At 42.7% G+C, this 20,647-nt stretch overlaps 1 long non-coding RNA gene across 1 annotated transcript in view; it reads left to right on the plus strand.

The window, feature by feature from the left end:
• The window catches only part of LOC127692952 (uncharacterized), a 17,535-nt gene extending 5,678 nt beyond the window's left edge, over positions 1-11,857 (plus strand). The window contains exon 3 of the long non-coding RNA XR_007979549.1: positions 11,743-11,857. This is a non-coding gene — a long non-coding RNA (uncharacterized LOC127692952). The remainder of the gene's footprint in view (positions 1-11,742) is intronic.
• The last annotated feature ends 8,790 nt before the right edge of the window (positions 11,858-20,647 follow it).

A 20,647-nucleotide genomic window follows, 5' to 3' on the forward strand; every position in this document is an offset into this window, starting at 1 on the left:
AAGCAAAAACATATTTAAGGTAGAAAACTGAATAAACTTGCAAGAATAACCCCTGCGTTTGGTTTCCTTCTCTGCAGATGACAGCTATTCCATGTGGTAACTCTCTGAGCCCCAGCCCTCCCAACTAAATCCATCCCTGATTCCTGTAGCTCAGGGTATTGGATCCTCTCTGAGGACAAAGATCATCTCTGTTCCCTGTTTCCTCAATTCCTCAATTGGGATACAAGTTCAATCCCTGTATCCCCAAAGAGGCTTCTTGAATGTTATACCTTACTGTTTTCTGATTTATAACCTACTAACTTTTCTGGATACTTGGTTTACATCTATTCAGTGTCCTTAGATCTTATGTTCCTCTGTTTCAGTATTCAAAGCTATTCTAGGGAACAGATTAGAGCCATCAGTCATTTCTACCTTACCAAGAAGCAGAGTGGGTATGATGCCCTTTTGCATTCACTTATTTATTTATGGTACGAATTAAACATGGTAAAGAAAACATTAAAGATAAGAAATCAAATAGGGCTAGAGTAAACTCAGATGTGTCGAGAACATTTTAGTCCTTCTCCCATGTAGTCTCAAATTCCTTGTTGAAACAGCCTTGAGTGGCTAGCTATAAGCATGATGTCTCTGATTTGTATGTAGCTAGCCCTATAGAAGTTCTCTGTAACTCCCACATCTCTCCAAAGGACTCCTCCTCTGAAATACACAGTGTATGTAGCATATGTGCTTCAAAAATGCAGGAGACAATAGTAAAAGAGGCCTGGAGGTCAAGGAGCGATCACAGGATTCACACATTTTGTTTCTTGCCTTTATAAGAGGTGGGTTGCCATGGTGATGAGAGGAGAAGACAAGGCTGTTTTTTAAGGCTTTGGTGGATGCCCCTCCCCCTCCGACTCAGACTCCAGCCTGGACTGCCAGGATGTTGACTGGTTCCCACCAGGTCAGCGAACCATCTTTGTCTTATCACTTCTGCTGTTGCTACTATCTGGAGACCTTAAATGGAACAGTGCTCCCAGAAGCTTAGCCTTTTCTTATTTGCATTGTAAATCTTATTTCTAGCGTTGGAAAGGAAGAGGTTAGAACTGCAAGCACCACCAGTGTGGGGTGGCTTTAGTAAAGGCCAAATCGGAAACTTTATTCCTGCTTTCACACTCATAAATGGCTAATGTAGATGCTGTGCTCTTATCATACCAAGAGCAGAGAAGACCAAGGGAGTCTTTTTTTTTTTTAATATTTATCTCTTTTCTAATATTTTATTTACATTACAAGTGTTATCCCCTTGCCCTGTTTCCCCCCTCCCAGAAACCCTATAAAGGTTTATCCCCCCCCCCCCACTTCTATAAGGGTGTTCTTCCACCCACCGACCCACCCACTCCTGCCTTCCCACCCTTGATTCTCCTATTCCCCTACACTGAGGCATCTATCAATCTTTCATAGGACCAAGGACCTCTCCTCCCATTGATCCCCAACAAGGCCATCTTCTACTACATATGTAGCCAGAGCTATGTGTACTCCTTGGTTGGTGGCTTAGTCTCTGGGAGCTCTGGGGAGTCTGGCTAGTTGATATTGTTGTTCTTCCTATGGTGTTGCAAACCCCTTCAGCTCCTTTAGTCCTTTCTCTAACTCCTCCATTGGGGCCCCCACACTCAGTACAATAGTTAACTTCGAGCATCCAACTCTATATTTGTAAGGTTCTGGCAGGTCTTTCCCTAATGAGAGCAGAAATCCTGCCTTTTGGGCTCTCTCTAGTCTCTAAGCACATTAGTTGAGTACTACTAGTTCGTGAGTAGAAAGAGACAGCTTTGTCTTCCATTGACACCTCTTTGACTATCTCTAGCCATTCCAGAGCCACAGAGGAAACTCTAGGCAAATGTGTATTTAACTAGAGGATTTGGTTCATGGAGCTCCTGGTTCTGGAGTAGAGGGTAAGGGATAGAGAGGGTAAGGATGAGAGGTGCCTTTGGTTCCTCAGGCCCAAGGTCCATGGGTTAGGTCTGAGGGTTAGAACCTCCTGTGAGCATTGGCACTGTGGGCCCTGAGAGTTAGAGGGAAGGAAACAGTTACCATACAGTAAGCTTGTCCCTAAACTCTTGAGCACATGGCTTCTCCCAGTCTGTGGGTCTGTGCACAGCCTCTGGTTGGCTCCACAAAACTCTCAATGTGGAAGAGGCGAGAGGAGATTGTCTAACAAGCTATCACCACAGCATTTACAGGACCTGCTCAGGTTCAAGATAGATGGTGTCCTAGCTGAGGGGAGGAAGTGGGCAGGGTCTCCCATCCCCTAACCAAAAGGGTGTCTCCAACTGACAGTCAAACACAAAGGCAAAATCAGATTTTCCAACGGAGTCTCACTGGATATACAAAACATACTCAAGAGCAGGCCCCGTGGCCTTTCGCTGTTCTCTGTGCCTGGGCACAGCATGGCCTTTCGCTGTTCTCTGTGCCTGGGCACAGTGGCCCTTAACCTCTTTTCTTGCTCCTGCCTCCATCACTCAGTCTGTGAAGGAAATTCCCAACTCTGATTTTTCACTGGCTATTCTTGCCATCTTGAATACATTTCCCAAGGAATTTACATTATTGAAGCCCCCGTGAATGGCGAGTTTCACCCTAACCTATTTTATCTCTTCCTTCATTATCCCGTTGCCTTTACATTATTATACTTTTTCTTGAGATCCAAATGCACATCCTCCCAGAAAAATACATGGTTACTTTACTATATCCATTGTTTGTTGATTTCTTTTTTTTTCTTTTTTCTTTTTTTTTTTTTTGGATTTGGTTTTTTCGAGACAGGGTTTCTCTGTATAGCCCTGGCTATCCTGGAACTCACTTTGTAGACCAGGCTGGCCTTGAACTCAGAAATCCACCTGCCTCTGCCTCCCAGAGTGCTGGGATTGCAGGTGTGTGCCACCACCGCCCGGCTATGTTTGTTGATTTCTAAATTCACTGGACTACTGGTTCGATGAGGGTATATACCGTTTGATTGGCTTATTAATCAGACTCTAATGGGTTTTTCTACCAGTTCCCAAATAACAACTCAGAGGCTTATTTTTACTTACAATGCTCATAGTCTTATGGTAAACTTGTTCCCTGACTAGCTAATAACTTATATAAGCCATTTAAACTATTCTATGTCTACCTCTCCTCAGTTTCATACATCTGACTTCCTCAGAGTCCAGGGTGAATTTTCCCACCTCTGAATCTACCTCCCAGAGTTCCTATCTCTCTCCCGGAATGCCCACCTCCTACTTCCTACCTTTTGCTAATAGGTCTTTGGCTTTTTATTGTCAGGTGATGCTGCCTGATAGTGCAACAGTAGATAGTGCAGAGAGTAGTGTGTGCACAAAATACAGCCCCAAACTCCATACTTTAATGATAAAGTGGATGGATATAGAATCATGAATGAAAATCCCATGCTTCAACAGGCAATATTGCTATGATGAACAGAGCTATGCATACACCCAGGCCTTGCAGTGTATCTGAATCCAACCAGGAGATGCAGTACCTGTTTTACATACTGCACGATCTCAAGTTTAGCCTTCGTGACAGTTGCAAGGGCACCCGGAATGAATCTGGAAATGGCTGGTCGGATTGAGGAGCAGAGCAGAGCCCTGCACATCCATTGCCTTTCTGAAATCTGGTTTAGAATGACATCTCCTTGGCCAAAGTCCCGTCTCCACAGCCCTGACTAATGTTCTGTTAAGACCTTGAGGTAGCAAAACCATTTCTCCCAGGAGTTTGCATTGAGCCCTGGCAGAAAGACAGGCAATTCATCCCTGTACTCTGGCAATCGCCTCAACATCTGTTCCTCCCTGTTTTCCTCGTACCACACACATGCCAATTAATTTTAACTCCATTAGAGCTCACTTCCTCCCGCATCATCTACCACCCTTGCTCCCTTGGATCCTAGCGATCTTTCCTCATATCCACCCACATCAGTGCGGAGGGTCTCAAGGCTCGAGAACCAGGAGTATCACAGCAGTCTTGTTCTCTCCACAACCACTATACAGTTTTAAACGAAAACTGCATGCGAGAAGACAGATCACAGTTTATGGATGGACATAGAGCTTGAAAACATAAGTTACTTACCAGAGAGCAGAGAGTCTCCTCTACTGTCATGACTCAACATAGCCTGGCCTAGAGAAAGCCTAGGACTGATGACTGTGTGGGGAAGAGCCTGAAAGCCAGCCAGAGGCCAGAAATCTAGTGAAAGCAGTTTACAGAGAGTTGTCATCTGAGAACTGTAGAGTTTCCTATGTTGCCTCAACAGATGAAGCCTGAGAGGACAATTCCCAGCTCTGGGGCCCCTGGGTGTAGAAGGGGACGAGATTGAATTATGTTAGCGGCCCCTGAGAAATGAGGGCAAGTTCCTCTTGGCTGGCGTGGGTTGGGCCTTTCAATTGAGTTGGCCTTGTGCTCCCCACAATTTTTGCCACATTTATTTCTCCTTCCCAGTCTTTGTTCCCTTTATACTTCTGCGTCCAAACCCACTTATCTCCATCTTAAAGAGAAACACTAACCCTTCCTTTTCTATTGACCCTCCTACGTACCCTACTGCAGTGAATCCAACATCTTGATGGACTTGAATCCCTGAACACATAGCTTAGCATTCTGTTGCTTTGAGCTATTTCAGTCATATTGACTCTTTTGCCTATTGCCTTATTGAATCATATTGCCTAAAGCACAATGCTGATACAACAATGTTATAATAGTGAGGACCCAGGGGAAGTGCAATGAGTTTCAGGTCATACAGAATAGGGCGGCAGTAAGAAACTGGGTGTGGCTACACTGTGGAGGGCAATAAGAAACTGGGTGTGGCTACAATGTGTGTGTGTGTGTGGGGGGGAAACATACTCACTTTGGAGGTGTGTCCCTTGAGTAGTCTTGCAGATAATCAGTATCAGGTGGTATAAAAATAAGATAGCATCAGAATTTCTATTTCTCTTTACTTCTAATTTTCATCTTCAAGATTTATACAGAAAAGCACACAGTTTATTAGACACACACTATACAAGCACATACGGTAGTACATGTATGCATATTTCATAATTTAGCAATTGTGCTGGAAAGGCATAATAAAGATGTTAGGTGGGTGCACAATCAAAAAGGCTTTATTATAATGAGAATAGAAATCCGAGGAGAAAAACCTCATTTTATATATATCTCCGAATTATAAAAGTAACAATTTGCTTTTCAGATGAAATTGTCCAATAAATATAGACTATAAACCTAACCATTATCATTTCTTGTTATGAACAATTTTACTACTTTTGAAGAATATTCCCATTTGAAAAGGTTTTAATACTGAGTTTCCCAAACACTGATGAAGTGTTGGTTGATGTTTAGTTCATATCTGTTGGTGATGGGACAAGTGGTTGTGAGCATCAAGTTCTGGAGAGCAATGCTGGAGCTGGTTGGATCCCTCAGATCCTGAAATGCTAAGTGTACCTTCCTGGCTGTGAGGATAGCAGGAAGGAGAAAGAACTGAGTTCCTCCTATGAAACAGGACCAAGGGATGGGTCCCAGCTTCATCTAATGGGACTGTACAATAATAGAGAGATAGCCCGCAGGTCTGAGTCACACAAACCCTGCAGATTCCAAAGAAACAACCGACCCTCCCGGCTCTCAGAAGATAACTTCTAAGTCTTTGAAATATTCTGCCTATTGCAAATGCTTTTGTCTACCCGGGGCTGTTCAGGCTCTGTGAGATATTCCTGAGGGGGACTGGGTATTGCTGAGAAAAATAATCTACAGTTTCCACGGGGAGATAGTAAATTAAAACTCCTGGTCCCCACCGGACACTCCCTACAGCTCTTCCCATTATTAATTATAATGTATTTCTTGTCTCTATAATAAACTAGTACCTAAGGTAAAAACAGATTTTTTTTTTCCCATCTGAGAGTCCTCAGTAAATTATGGAGCCGGAAGTTTGTATTGAGGAGACTCCATAGAACAGTGAGGAGTGTAGCCGGTGATGTCACATGATCTTGCCACATGGAATTGCAGCCCAGAGATCTGTGACTGGACAGATGGGAGCAACTGAGTCAAACAGCCTGGGCAGGGCTGTCTGGTTCTAAGACAAACGCTGGCTCGCACTCACTGGCTGCGTGACTCTCCAAATTACTTCACAGTTCTGTGTCTTTAAGTGCTTCCTTTATGAATCCAAGTTGATAACATAGTTAACTCCTCTGTAAACCAGACGTGGTAAAAATAGCCTCAGAAGGCTGCTGCAGTTGTGAGTCTCTAATGATGTAGTACTTGTAAAGACTGTTAGAGGAACACTTGGCATATGGTAAGGCTCAGCAATTATTAGTTAATATGATTGTCCTGCTGGAAGTGGTACTTAAGACTCAAATTACTCTGAACTTGGAGACCCAAGACACTGTGTATGTAACTGAGTGTGCACACACATATGTGTACATACGAACACATATCAATTATTCCAAAACCATGCTTCTGTTATTCCACCACACATATTATTGGTCCAGTGTGACTCTATTAAACCGAAAGCTCTCTTCTGTTAGATAAAGTTTCCAAAGGGAAGCCATCTTTGTCATAGACCAAAGCTGCTGCTGCTGGAAGAACAGACCCTCAGGTTCATTATTGTTGTTGTTATTATTATTATTATTACTATTACTATTATAATCATTATTGTGTGTGCATGCGATGCATGTATGTGGCATAGGTTTCATGGGACACATGTGAAGGTCAGAGGACAACTTTGGAAGTAGGATCTTTCCTTTCACTTTTAAGTGATCTCGGCATGGAGATTTTGAGGCATAATGGCTATGAATTCCAGAAGATTAAGACAGGGAGATCTCTGAATTCAAGTTCATCTGGAATTAAAGGCGTGGTAGCACACACCTTTAATCTGGGTCACACCCTCTGCTGGAGACCTACATAAGGACATTGGAGGAAGGAAGACTCTCACTCTTCTTTGCCTGCTTGTCTTGTGGGACTGCTATATCCTTGGGCTTCCATCCACAGCTGCTGCTGACCATTGTTGGGGAGTTGGACAGGCTGTAAGTCATCAACATATTCCCTTGCTATATAGAGACTACCCGTAAGTTCTGTGACTCTAGAGAACCCTGACTAATACAAGTGTGTTCTGGGAATCCATCTCATGCTACCCAGCTTGCCTGGCTGAGCATCTCTCTATGGCAGAATGTCTCTCTGAGAGCCACTGACATCTTGAAGTCTTTCTTTCTGGATTCCAGTTATAAGACACAATCCATTTTGCTGTTCAAGTCACTTGGAATGGAGTACATTTTTGTGACCTGCAACCAAACAAATCTCAACTAACACAACTGAGTGTTCTTGGTTGACCTTCGATTTTGCTTCAATCTGTCTTGGAAAGACTAAAGAATTAAGAATTATCATCTCTGGCTCAATGCTTTGTCTTCCAGGTCCATTGTCCTGTCTTGTACTAGAATAGTGGTCCTGCACCCCAAGTTTTGTTTAACAGGGACCCCCAGAGAGTCTAAACCCTATGCCAGTGCCATGTACCAACCATGCTACACTGGGCTATATTTCAGCGGAACCTAGGACATTCTAGGAATGGGCTATTGGTATGTGATGTGTGAGCACACTCCATTGAGAGAGCTTGAACCACACTTGGCAAACTCTGATGTGTTACCCTCAACAATCCCTTAGCCTCTAGTCTTCATCTTTGCTCCTTTGAAAAACATTATTTTATGTGTAAGTATTGTGCATGTATGTGTGTGTCTTAGTCAGAGTTTCTATTCCTGCACAAATATCATGACCAAGAAGCAAGTTGGAGGAAAGGGTTTATTCAGCGTACACTTCCACATTGCTGTTCATCACCAAAGGAAGTCAGCACTTGAACTCAAGCAGGTCAGGAAGCAGAAGCTGATGCAGAGGCCAGGGAGGGATGTTACTTACTGGCTTCCTTCCCCTGGCTTGCTCAGCTTGCTTTCTTATAGAATCCAAGACTACCAGCCCAGAGATGGCACCACCCACAATGGGCTGGTCCCTCCCCCCTTGATCACTAATTGAGAAAATGCCTTACAGCTGGATCTCATGGAGGCATTTCCTCACCTGAGGCTCCTTTTCTCAAGTTGACACACAAAACCAGCCAGAACATCATGTTCATGTGTTTACACATGCATTTTTGTGTGCACATGTGCACATATATGCACATTCCTGTGGAAGGCTAAGGTTGACATCAAGAGTCTCTCTCTCTCTCTCTCTCTCTCTCTCTCTCTCTCTCTCTCTCTCTCTCACACACACACACACACACACACACACATTCTTCAGGCAGTGTCTTTTAAATGAATTCAAAATATGACAATATGGTTAGTTTAACTAAAGTGCTTTCTCTGAGGTCTCCTGTCTCACTACCACATACTGGAATTATGGAGAGGCTGTCACAGCTGCCCAGTATTGATGGGGGAGCTAAGAGGCTGAGCTCTGGTCACTCTTGTGCTTCAAGTACTTTATTCACTGAGGCATCTCCCCAGCACTGCCCTGTTTATTCTTCATAGATATATGTCCCTTAATGAATGCCAAATGCAGCTAATTCTCTTATTGAACCTGATCCTCAAAGGGCCAGCCATCAGCACCTATTGCACTGTTGTCTTGCCTGAGCTATTAAATGCCCTGAGCATTTCCTTTAATTCTGCAACCCTGGGAATCCTGTGCTTCTTTAATCCTAGACCAGTGACAAAATACTTTATCCTTTGTGATCCTCTGCTACACTAACCCTGTCATTGTTAAATAAAAGTAACATAGGCAATGCATGGCAAGTATCTGTGTGCCTATAAAACTTTATTTAAAAAGCATCTATGAACCACAGTTCTTTGACCCCTAGTAGAAATGGCTGATTGTAGTTGAAGAGAAAGTGGATGTTCATGGCATATCATTTAACTTAGCCCATACTACAACATTAATACATATAAATTATTAAAAGTGAAACTTGTGGGAGAAATGTAGCCATGAAAGGAACAGCTATGGCATCTAAACCAGCAGAAGGTCTGTCCCCATTTCCTGTGTGTATTCCTTTCGGGAATTGTCTATGTACCAATTGCCGAATTTTCCATAGTTGCATTGCTCCCACTCTGAATTCTCACTGCTCCATACCACTAAGAGCTCGGTATGGTGCAGTGGTCCACGAGGCAATCATGTGACTTGCTCAGTTCTTCCTTGATTGACATGTTTGAGATTATTCTAATGTTAAGCTGGAAAGAGACCTAGGAGATGAGCCTGGTGAGGTACCCGTCTTTCTTTGTTTCTTCCTGCCTTCCTGCCTTCCTTCTTTCCTTCCTTCCTTCCTTCCTTCCTTCCTTCCTTCCTTCCTTCCTTCCTTCCTTCTTTCCTTCCTTCCTTTTTCTTTCTTTCTTTCTTTCTTTCTTTCTTTCTTTCTTTCTTTCTTTCTTTCTTTCTTTCTTTCTTTCTTTCATTCCTTCTTTGTTTCTTTCTTTCTGCTTTTTTAAAAAATGTAATTTTAAATGATTTCATGGTCTCCAAGGCTTGGGAAAAGCTGGAGTTCATGACCTTGGCAGAAAGTCACAGTGGTCATTAGCACATGAGATGCTCTGACAATTCTGTAGTAAGGAGTGCGGTCTTGTTTTAACCATGCACTTGCTTATTACTTTCTGCCTCCTTTCCTTGTTCTGACTGAAGACTGCTCTTGCCCGGCTTGACTGTTGCCATCAAGTATCCACCACAGCCTTTTCCTGTTACAAAAGGGAGTCTGGAAGTTGTACCAGCAGAAAGTACTTCTAGCAGAACTATAAATGAGTTGGGGGCTTCGGGAAGAGATTAGTGAGACTTGCTTGTTGTCATTGTGACTACAGGACCTCTTGTAGGAATTAGGGAAGAATCCAAACAGAAACCAAGTAAACCTTGGAGATAGCCATTGGACGGAGGGTGGGAGCCACAGTACCAGTTGTCTTGCGACTGTAGTCTTAAAGGAAGTGAGACTTAGAGCTCACCTCACAAAGAATTATAGATTTCTGTAATAAGAAAGGAATGACAAACAGTGAGGAGAGGGAGGATAACTTTGGAACTGAAGATAAAACTGAATATTATTCATATTTTATGACACAGCAAGGGTATTATGGTGTTAAAATTTAATCTCGAAATGTAAATCTAAAGACCAGTTCTTCTGCATCTGCATTTCTGAAATAAGAGAAGACGGTGTTCCTCACCTTTCCCCTCCCATTGCTGCTCTCATCACGTTGGAGAGAAACAAAAACAAATAAATATTTTCTTTTTCCCAAGGAGTTCTGTTCTTTCTTTTTTTTTTTTCTAATGAACGCAAGTTAACAAGAGTCTGTTGTATATATTTTTGTCAGGCACAGTGACATCAGCAGGTGTTAGAAAGAAAATAGTTGTTTTCTAACCTATAGCAAAAAATTGAGATTTTTAACCACGCACTTGGAAACCATATAGTTTTCCACTATACCTCAGTGTCAACCAGAGGGGCAAACTCTAGGCTTTATCATACTTAATCAGCTTTGAGACTGTCTTGTTAGGAAGTTGCAGGAAATTTTATAAAAAGCCTAAATTAAGTGTCATCTGCCTTGCAAATTGGACCAAATAGATCATAGAGCACCTCTATTTTTAAAACTAACCTCTTTTTATCATAAGAAGATCAAATAAAAAATAAATAAACATAACTAGAGAGTTACTTGGTCTTGCATTAGATGTTGTACTTGCCTTAGACTGGTGGACAAAATGATGAACATGAAAGTCACAAGCATGGTTTACAAATAACAAATACTCATGAATATATATATACATATATATATATATGCATATATGTACCAGTTTAGTTGATACTTGAATAAAAATGTCTATGCAAAACATTTTTCCTGGCAGTTCCTAGGTCCCAGCAGTAAACTCTGCCATGATCTCAGTTCAGTCTGGAGTAGTCGGCGACAGTTAAATCCACTGAAATATTCATCCCTTCTGTCTCCCTTCCTAACACCCCACCTAACTTCTTTTAACATTGACATTCAAGTCCATTCACATTTTTATTAGTGATTAGAGTTGGGGTAAACCATAGATGTTTGAATTTACAACTTTAATTTACTTTTTTTTTCTGGGTTATGTTTACCAGATATTTACTTTCTATGCAAACCACATTCAGTTTTCCTTCCTCCAAATGGATCAGACTAGCACTTCAAAAAGTCTCCAAGTTCATGAAAAGAAGTTTTGCATTTGCGATAGAAATAGGAACTATAGATTTTCTATTTTTTCCTTAACAAAAAAATATAAATCCTCATGCCAAAAACTGTCTCCTGGTTCTCTTTTGTTCTTGCCTCTTCCAGCACTCATTCTTGAGCTGGGCATCATGGCACTGGGACCCCTGAGTCTTTGTTGCACTCTTTTAGAAGACAGAGCCTTGTGGGAGGGAGTGGATCAGTAGGCGAGCCCCTTGAGGATGACTAGCCGACCCCACTTCCTGTCTGCGCTCTGCTTCCTGACTGACTGCCAGTGCAGCGTGGTTGGCGACCTTCTGCTCCCATCTTTCTGCCTACCCTGTCCTGGTGGACAGCTACTGCCGTAAATCAACAGAAACTCTTCTGCCTCTAAGTGGCTTTTCATACGGCATTGGGTCACACCAACGAGAAACCTAACTAAGACACCATCTGCCATTGGTCCTAGCCCTTCCGTTTGAGAAAAGCGCGTTGTTCTCTTTATGAGAAGCTAGGTGCCTTTTCGATGTCATAGACTTATCAGGATGAGCAGACAAGCTTCTTATATAACATTTACTTTCCACAGCAGTGGGAAGATGCACTCCTTAGTGACAGATGGTGTCCTGAATATACAAAGTTGGTGGCACGCTGAGATTGGTTTTCAGGATTGAAATGATGTTACCATAGATTCCTGGTATAAACAGGGCAAGGTAAGTCATCATTCCTTCCATACCATACAGGAGCAATAAAGTCAATGGATATAACTAAGATTCTAGAGTCCAATGCTTCAAAAAACAACAAACAAACAAACAAGAAACAAACAAGACATTTCAAAGTACCAGTGTGACACCAAGGCAAAGGGGGCCTTTTTTATTTATTTATTATTTATTTATTTTTTTGCAGAGCAGAGAGAACACTAACTATAGAAGAAAATAATAACGAATCATACCGTTAAGCATTGAAACTTTTGCTTATCAAGTTATACTGTTCAAAAAAAAAAAAAGACAAACCACACACAGGGAAAAAATTTGCCGTCTATATTACAGACACAGGCACACGCAAATGCATTGAAGAATGCTTATATTCTGACCATATATATAATAGCTATAGGGTTTTTGGTTGGTTGGCTATTGTTTTTGTTGTTGTTTTGAGACAGGATTGGTTTGTGTAGCCTTGGCTTTCCTAGGAGTCACTCTATAGACTAGTCTGGCCTTGAACTCAGAGATCCACCTGCCTCTGCCTCCTGTGTTCTAGAATTAGAGGCATATGCCACCATGCCTGGCTATGGCTACAGTTCATATTTTAAAAATCTCCCCCTGGGACTGATTTAAATGGCAGAGTCTGAAGGTACAGGCACACACATAGCCACCTTTATTTCTAACAGCCAGCTTCAAGTGTGGGGATTCCTTGAATCACCATGAGGTTTGGTAATTTGCTAGAAGTACCCGCTGACAGCTATTATCCTCAAAGCGTGGTGAATTGTAGGAAAGAATGCGGAATATCAATGGGAAGAGGAGACGCAGAAGGAAGCGTCTGGGCGGGTTCCATCATCCTCAGGATGCATTCCCATCGAGGCGTGACAACACGCTCGAAGCGCCGCCAATCTGGAAAGCACACGGCAAAGGTGTCAAGTCACCTATAAAAGGAAAAAAGAAGGAAGGCTTCAGAGCGCCCTGAGAAGTGTTCAGCTCCTCAACAATTTAAGATGCTAAAGGAAAGAAAAGTGTAAGCCAATGATTTCATATTCAGCCAAACTTTTTTTTTTTTATTTCCAGCAAGTGTAAAGACGACAGACAAAAGTTTTGAACATGGAAAACTCAGGAAATGAGAGAAGTTCTTTTAAATTGGCAGGGTAAGGACATCCAGAAATCTGGTCTGCATAAAAGCAACAAAACCTGGCAAAAGTCTTCGAAACCCGACTTTTTCTGTGCTCTGGAAATTAATCGAGGGCTTGCAGCAGTCAGAGGAACCTTCCCCACCAAATGGCGGGGCTTGGATAAGAACAGTCGACAGGGTAGGTTCTAAAAAGCTCTATTCCTGTGTCTTCATGGGCACCTGCAGGAGCCTTGAAAACTAGTGGTCTCAGACACAGTGTACCAAAAAACTTAGCATAGCAGCTTTCGGAGGCCTCTGGGGGATAGTAACTCCTCAAGACCCTGCATTGAGAAACCAACACTGTTACCAGCCACCAATGGGGACTTTCCTTAAAGGGCCAAGTATTCTGGCTGACACCTTTAATACAGGCCCTTGAGAGGCGGGAGCAGGCAGAAATCTGTGAGTTTGAGGCCAGTTTGGTCTATATGAGATCCTGGCTAGCCAGGGCTACAAAGTGAGACTTCCATCTCCAATAAACAAAGAATAAGATACATTTAAACATTTAAAAGCCCCATTCAGAATGTCAGGATGATGGCTCAAAGCTGTGTAGGCCGAATGAAAGGCTTTAGGGTTGTAGAGATGGTTTGAGAAATTCTGGAGAATCCCAGAGATGATGGTGTGCAGGGAGGGCTGCTGTGTGACACACAGTCAAGTTTAGCATGCAGTCAAGATCTATGCAGTCAGAAAGGGAAGGCTACGTCAGAGCTAAACATTTATCAAGCATTGATGGTATGTCTCAATGCATTTGTACAGTCACAGAGAGCCCTCAGCAAAGCCTGGGAGAAGGTGACCAGGGAATTCCAGGAAATGTTTGTCCTGTTATTAGCTGACCACCAAGCTAACTAAGTAGAAGCTATAAATGTAGTGTGTGAAAAAGCCTGTAGATAGTAAAGGATATTCCAGAAGCTGTGGTGAATCTCAATCACTCTGGAGGCAGAAGCAGGCAGGTCTCTGTGAGTTTAAGGCCATCCTGGTCTTCAAAGTGAGTTCTAAGACAGCCAGACTACACAGAAAAACCCTTTCTCAAAACAAAACAAAGCAAAAAAAAAAAAAAAAAAACAAAGAAAGGAAGGAAGGAAGGAAGAAAGAACAAATGACATAAACAAAATAATTACTTTAAAAATCTTATTTGACAAATAACAATTATCCCCAGGGGGAAGAATTACTCTACTCAGGAGGGAGCGTGTGAGAAGGAAAGCAAGAACTTATAAGGAATTCGCCCACATTATTATGAAGGCACAGATCTCCAGAACCCCAATGAACAAACCGGAGACACAGGGAAGATGCTGGTGCCCATCTATCCTGAGGTCTGCTGACTCAAGAGGAGCATTATTTCAGGGCAAGTGTAAGGGCAACCAAAAGACAGAAGGCAGAGAAGCAGGACAGATCCTTCTACTCACGAATGGGCATTATTCCTCTTCAGCCACTCGATGTTTAAGTTATATATATATATATTTTTCCACAAAAACAATGAACGTTTATTCATTTAAATGACATCAATAGGCATGCCAAAGTGAATGCAGAAAGCAATTTGAGAAATAGTCTTCCCCAGGGAGGAGCACACTCTCATCAAAAGGTCTCCCTGAAAACATCCATTCAAGTAGCAGACTGAGTATACAAACTGAGTAGGTTATATTTATAACCTCTATGTATATTTATAAATATACTTGTTTGTGTATGCATATATATATATATATATATATATATATATATATATATATATATGCAACAATAAAAAAAGAGACATCATGAATTTCAAACATAGCAAGGAAGGGTATCTGGAAGGGTTTGGAGAGAGGAAAAGGAAGGAAGAAAGGATATAATTATAATTTCAAAAATAAAAGAAAAAAACAAACAAAAGAAAGAGACACTTGTCCTTATGAGGATGAAGATATGTTGGGGTCCCTCTGGGAAAGTTGGAGGGACAGACTGAAGGTGAAGATGATCAATTTACAGTGTATCTAGGTATGAAATTTTCAAAGACTAAAACGTTTAAAACAGAAAAAAGAAGAGATAAAATACTTAAAATAAATAAAATCTATTTGATGCTTGATTTCATTATTGCTAAAAATCTAGATTTTTTCCCCTAAACTTGAGTTTTGAAATAGAAGAAAAACATTTATGAGAATCATAATTATTAACAATATAATTTTGCTAATAGGTTTCGGAAATTGAGAACCGAAGGGAGTGGGCACGAAATGCTTTACATCTAGGGGATTTCCTCTGGAGTCACAAACATGTTCTGTAATGACGGGTGTGTGGTGACTGCGGAACATTGTGACTATACTCAGTACCTCGAAACTGATCACTCGATGTTCAGTGGATTTAGCTTAAGTTGAAGACATTTCAAACGCATGTTGCTATAGGATTTTACTGAAGAAAGTCCAGGGGAAGAACTTAAGGAGTAAGTATTAGCTACTGTTGTATCACTATGCCAAAGCACTTGACACAATTGACTTAAAAGCAGAAGGCTTTCCTTTGGCCCACACTTTTGGAAATCCCAGCCCTGAGTTACTGGCCCTGTTGATTCTGGCTCTGGACTAAACACTACGGTGTGGGTAGCGTGTGGAGGAGGAAGCGACCAGCCTCTGGGCAGACGAAGAGACTTGAGACATAGAGTGGGGTTGAAATAAAACCTCTCCGGCGGGCCAAAGGGATGTGCTTTGTTCAACTAGGTCCCACTTCCTAGAGTTTCCACTGCTTCCTAAAATAACACCGCAAGCTGGTGGCCAAATGTTCAACACATGAGTCTATAGGGGACATTTCATATTCAAACCCCAGCCTTCTGCCCCTGGCCCCTAAAGGCTCAGACTGCACATCTGCATGACCTTTTTCAGCCCTAATAACTCCAACATTGCTTAGGATTTCAAGCCCAAGTCTCCTTTGAAACTTAAGACTCTCAGCCCTGCTAATCAGAAAAGGACAGTCCTCATTTCTAAGACACAATGCCACTGAGTTAACAAGTCTGCTCTAAGAGGGAGATGTTGGGGTATAGAAAGGACGGGTGAGACGGTAACGGGCAAAACCCTAGCAGGACAAAGGTCGAACTCTGTAGATTCGTATTCAGGGTGTAACACATGGCCTTGGGCAGCCCTGCACGGATGGCCTTGCTGTTTGCAGATCAGATGGTTCTCTTTGGGCTGTCTCTGTTTACTGCCTGCTCCGCTCCTCAGGAGACATGTGACATCCCACCACCATCCTTGGGTTTCCATAGCATACTCACGACATGGAACATCGCCTTCTCAAGGGGCTGCCAGAAGGGATTCTGTTCCTTCCGTACGTACTTTGGCTTCCTAGGCTATTCTTTGAAATATGGGTGAAAGTCTCATGACCATAACATTCTTACATCTGCATGCCCACACACTGGCACCACATGAATAGCAATCTGCTCTACTGCCAGTGTGAGTGATAGCCAGCCTCCTTGGACCAGAGCTGTCCCCTCCTTAAGGCAAAAAGTTTTCAATAAGTAAAAAACTGTATCCCCTGCACCAACATGTGACGGGTGGTGCCTGGTCAATTCCTGAGATTTGCCCAAATATTTCCTGATATGAATGATTTATTTATTATTTATAATTTATTATTCTCTCTCTTTTAGACTTTTTTTGGGGGGGGGGTGTTGAGAGATGGGCTCATTCTAGCCCAGGCTGGATTCAAACTCCTGGTGATTCTCTTGCCTCAGCCTGAGCCACAATACCCTACTTGATTTCTTTTTAGTGGTGATAGCATTTTCTACAATCAGGCTCTATTTTGTATTGATATCTCCCCCCACCAAATTAATTGATCCATTACTTTAAATTCAGCCTCACTCCAGGTTGCAGGCCACACAGACTCTTCTGGGGGTTTTTATGTGACTGGCTTCTAGTCTGAGTCCCAATCAAGTCCTTATTTCTTTCTACTCAGAAGCTTTTGAGACTGGTCTTGCTCCACGGTCCGCATTCCTGTCAGCAGGCTGGTCTCCTGGGCTCGCGCTGCAGACTCTCATTAAGTTGTGTTTACAGCATTTAGAGCATCTCTGTCCCACTTCCCAGCTTCTCTCATAAGGCCATTCCAGAGGCTTAGCAACCACACAGTCAGGTTTAATCATAGCAGTGGGCGTCCTCTGACACCATACTCCGCTTTACTTAGCTCCCAGATCCTATGGCAGAATGCCTGCAACAACTTAAAGGTGTAAGGACTTACTTTGGTTCACAGTTCCGGGGATTTCTGTCTGCAGTCCTTGGCTGTTTTGTTCCTGGGTTCACCAAGGTTGGCAGGAGTCCGAGGATGAGGTTGTTGACAGGAACAGAGAGGGAGGGGGCTGGGAATAAGGTGCAGTGTGGGGCTGGAAAGCCGGGCTACTAGGGGAGCCAATCCGGAGAAGAGTGAGGTGGAGGCAAGTCCAATCGCTGAACATCCCACCCTGAGATGCTCAGGAGTTAGGATTGCTCCCTCTGGCTCTGGGTCCCCATGCTCCGGTGCACGTGGCCTCTCCGAAACCAATAATGTACACTCGCCCTGCAAACCCTTTAACTCCAAAGTTTATATGGCCCTTGTAACCCCCAATAAAGGAGGACTGCTTCACTGAAAACCTCTCTAAGGCTATTTCTCCCGGGCACTCAGATAGCCTGCGAGCCAGCCCAACCAGATAAGCTTTGTTCATATCATTCCAGCCTGGTAGATACACCAAGGCAGAAGCAGACCAGACCTGGCTTGCAGTGTAGCATCCTTGCACCTCTATATAGGTTGTACCTCCTAAAGTCTCCACTTCCTTAGACAGAACCATCACAGGATGGACTAAAAGGAGTTATTTCACATTCAAACAGTTATAAATATGTATTATTAGGCAAAGGCACCCCATGGAAATACCCAAATCACTCAAGCTATTGACAACGCTATTAGTTACTTTCCGAAAACTTAGGATAAGGACCTGTTGCTGAGAAGACAATTCTCACTGAAGAAGAAATTGAGCTGGTGCCTTGCTACATCATTCTCCACTATTGACCAGTGTTCATCATGCTGGAAAGTGCTCTGCACACTGTACCTCTGACCCAGTTCCAGATCCTGAAATCTACAGTGGTGGCCCACGTGGATGATGTGCTGGTGCAGTTGTGGTATAGCCCTGTAGGAGTGACCAACCACTCCTCTTGGAAATTAAAAAAGAATGGAACCCATGCCTGATACTGCCCAGGTTGCCAAGAGTCTGAGACGGTATAGACCGTGGGCCTAGAGGAAAACAAAACACGACCGCTCTGCCGAAGGGACCTGGCAATTAAATGCCTCCGAGTGGCATTCTGCTATACCCACTGGTCAGTGTCTTTCCCAGACATCAGGAGAGAAGCTTCCTCTGGCCGTGGATGGACACTGATACAGAGACCTCCCACTAATGTGCAAAGAGCGAGACGCTGTGGAACCCTCAGTCCTGAGTGGGTGTCTCCATCAAATCCCTCTCCTTGGGGCTCTGGGAGCTTTGTGGAAAAGGAAGAAAGACTGTAAGAGCCAGAGGAAGCCGTCTGCCAAACAGGACAGGATGGGTGCACGTAAATTCACTGAGACTGTGGCAGCATGCACAAGGCCCGCACAGGTTCAAGTCTGACAGGGTACCAGCGCCCAGAGGGGGAGGTAGACATGATCTCCCATCCCTAACCAAGAAGCTATCGACAACCTCTTACAAAGGGACAATCAGTCTTCCCCAGTGGAGTCTCACTGGGCTCATAAACCACACTTCAGGGCAGGCTCCATGTCTGATGGGGTCAGCTAACATAAAATGGACTCCATAGTATTTTTGTAGATTTTTTTTTTTTTTGGTGTTGTTGTTGCTGTTTCTGTTTGATGGGTTGTTTTGGGTTTTTTTAAAACTTATATTGCTTTGGGCTTTATTTTTTTTGGCTCTCAGATCTTTTGCTTACATACTATTGTTTGTGACTTTGTATTTTTATGTGTGTTTCTTCTGCTTCCTCTCTTATTTATTTATTAATCATTCCGGTTTGTTTGCTTTTTTTTTTTTTAACTTGACCGTTTTTTGAGAGGAAGGAGGCATGGAGGGTGGAAACGTGGGGAGGGTATTGGAAATAAGAAGGAGCCATAATCAGAATAGATCGTATGAATTTTTAATAAAAAAAGAAAATAACAACCGATATCTATCACCCCGCTTAGATCATATTTCTGTACGTTTAGCATGATAGAAAAAAAAACATTAAACTTCAGTTTTAATATGTGATTTCTATTCTTTTATATATAATATATAATGTCTAAGTGTTTTGACATACAATATTAGCCTAATGTGGTCCCAGGTCAAACCCCACAGTGTGGAGAGGGTTTACCTACAGCATGCATTGTGCAAAAGGACAATGGAAGGGACAGATTGAGGCAGTTCTCAAGCCAATGATATACAGAGGATGTTAGAAACACTTACCAAGTGCTATTTTGGGGTAAATGATGGAATTCTCTACTTTAGATTAATTTCTCAACCTGATTTCCATATGTTTAATCTTCATGATTCATTTAATGATATTTCAAAAGACAATTTATGTGGGGAGCGAGACAAGAAGCTTATTACGCTAGCAATATCATTCCAAAGGACTTTGCCAAGCTCACGAAAATACGAACTAAAATATACATTGTGACACGTGCTAATCTGAATGCCAGTATTTAAGAGAGACCATTGTGCATCCATCAGTGAGCTTCCTAAACATGTCCAATAAAGTATAGTTGAAAACGATATGAGAAAACACAGCAGAGCTTCCTTATTAGCACAGCACATGACTAAGTTAACAAGATGGCACCACAAAGACCCATGCATCAGAAGATGGCCATTGGAAGGCTTAATGATTGCCAAGGAAATTCCACCTTGAGTCGTCAGGTTAGAATTCTCCCTTGGAACAGCATTGGCCAAAAACAGTTCCTCTCCTTGAATCATGACTCGCCTGCTTACGTTCAGGAAACAGTTCCAGGCACACGACAAATTCCTCTGTCCTATCTAAAAATAAGTCTTATTCTCAGTTTCTCACACCCCCCCCCCAAAAAAAATGGAAATTGCAGATATTATAAAGGTCAGAGAAGTGACCCCATCTTCTTTATAGAAAGAAACGCCTCTCAGCCCTCTTGGCTTGAGCTGTACCCTAGGCCGATGCCACATTACAATTCTAGCAGGGTTTGATTGACAATGCCGCATGATAGCCCATCCAAAAAATTAATCTGTGTTGGAAACAGTGAGGCACCCTGGAGACACTCAGTCAGGTGACTCTTTTCCACTTTTCCTTAGAGATTTTAAGGATTATACTGATTCCCCTGTCCTTGAGAAAAGAAACGATGTTGCCGCCTTCAGAGCGCCAGGTGGCTGTGTTTTCAGCAGGTCAGCTATCTGATCTGGGAGCTTTAATTTTCTTCACAATCACACTGAAATGTCACTTTTGTCAAAAGATAGCATCATACCTGTGCCAAATACCTGGGTGATAGGGCCACATTGGGCTCTGGAGACACTATCTCTTCTTGAGAGGGGATCACAGGCATGGCTGCTCTGTCCCTTTGTTAGCCCGTAGCAAACCCCTTAGTAGCCGTGGAGTTTGAAATCATCTTTCATGTGGAGCATTTCAAAATGTCACATTACAATTGTTATTCTTCCAGCTAATGTTGAGTTT

This window comes from Apodemus sylvaticus, chromosome 9 (genome assembly GCF_947179515.1).
Source record: "Apodemus sylvaticus chromosome 9, mApoSyl1.1, whole genome shotgun sequence".
Classification (NCBI taxonomy): Eukaryota; Metazoa; Chordata; class Mammalia; order Rodentia; family Muridae; genus Apodemus; species Apodemus sylvaticus.